Source organism: Halyomorpha halys, unplaced genomic scaffold (genome assembly GCF_000696795.3).
Source record: "Halyomorpha halys isolate HHAL.00 unplaced genomic scaffold, Hhal_1.1 Scaffold16.1, whole genome shotgun sequence".
Lineage (NCBI taxonomy): Eukaryota > Metazoa > Arthropoda > Insecta > Hemiptera > Pentatomidae > Halyomorpha > Halyomorpha halys.
Genome location: NW_027116375.1, coordinates 305,355 through 306,968, shown reverse-complemented (window position 1 = coordinate 306,968; position 1,614 = coordinate 305,355).

The window sequence follows — 1,614 nt, the reverse complement described above, 5'->3', positions numbered from 1 at the left end:
CCCACCCTTACAGTAGACCAGCCCTCGTTTTACAAATTATACAACTATTTATTTAATTGTACTCTCCTTCAATTAAACTCAATTTTTTATGACCCATTTTTATTATTCCACCTTGCAAGTAAAATAAAATATTATACGATGATCACAAGTAAAATAAAATATTACATGATGATCATATGTAAAATAAAATATTATACGATGATCATAAGTAAAATAAAATATTATAACTTAACTTTACATTTTGTTTCTTAATTCTAGTATAATACTTACATATTTCATTAGTTACATATATTTCCTTTCTCTCATTTTTTAAAAACTTTTTTTCTTTCCATAACTTTAATTTAAATTATTATTAAATTAAAATATTCATATTTTATTTTTTATTTATGTTATTTTTTACTTAAATATTTAATTACCTAAATATACGTTATATTTTCCACTTCTTTCATCACTTGTCATTCAGTACAATTATTTACTTAAATTATTCTGTAAATATTTTCTCTTTTTATTAATTTTTTTTATTCATTGGTTGTTATCTTGTTCTTTGTTTTTAGTCCTGATGAAGGCTAGATATTTTGGCCGAAACGTTGGCACTATTAAATAATTTTTTTTCAACTTATGTGCATTATTTTCTGATCATGTTCAGCACCGCAACATCTTTTCTTCATTTATATGGTGACCATATGTAATGTGAAATATAACATAGTGACCACTAAAAACATTTTTATATAATAGAGAGATGTTTATTTTACAAAAATATAATAACATTTTATTTAATTTATTTTCTTATTTAATTAAAGTCATTAAATAATGTTTATTTTATTCATTCGCGAAATCATAGATTAAACTATCATTCATATTATTAGTAAATTTAGATATGATAGGCTTTTGATAGCTAAAATAAGAAATGTAAACATTTTACTGAATGTTTTCAATATCCCTTTTATTTCCCTCACTTACAATATTTAACTCAAATTTTCATTTTTCAAAATATTTAAATTCAAATATTCAAAAACCCGTTGTCACTTAAGTTATGGTGCTATCTTTTCCATTTTTTGCCTCTTTGTCTCAATTTAGCTTCAAGATATAATTTTGAATTATAGCTCAATACAAAGAAGATGAAATGCTAATATTTCCCTCACTTACAGTAAGAACTCTGATTTTTAGTTTTCAATATATTTCAATCGAAACGTTCAAAAATTGGTTATCATTTCATTTCTGGTGCCATATTTTCCACTTTTTGCTTCTCTGTCTTAGTTTAGCTTCAAGAAACAATATTGAATCATAGCTCATTACAAATTAGATGAAATGCTGAACATTTCCCTCACTTACAGTATGCAGCTACAATTATTAATTTTTTAGATATTCTAATTTAAATGTAAAATCCATCAAGTATTGCCCTCCACTACTATTTCATCTTGAGCGTTCCCTCACATTACGAAATCAATATACTCCCATATATTTTTTTTTTTTTTTTGAGCTGTAGAACGTCGGTAAAGAATTTTAACTTAAAAAACAGTTCACGAAAAAAATAAGGTTTAATACAATTAAACAACCTTTTGGCATTAAACCAATAAAAAATAAGACTGTATTAGGCATTATACATAGAAAATC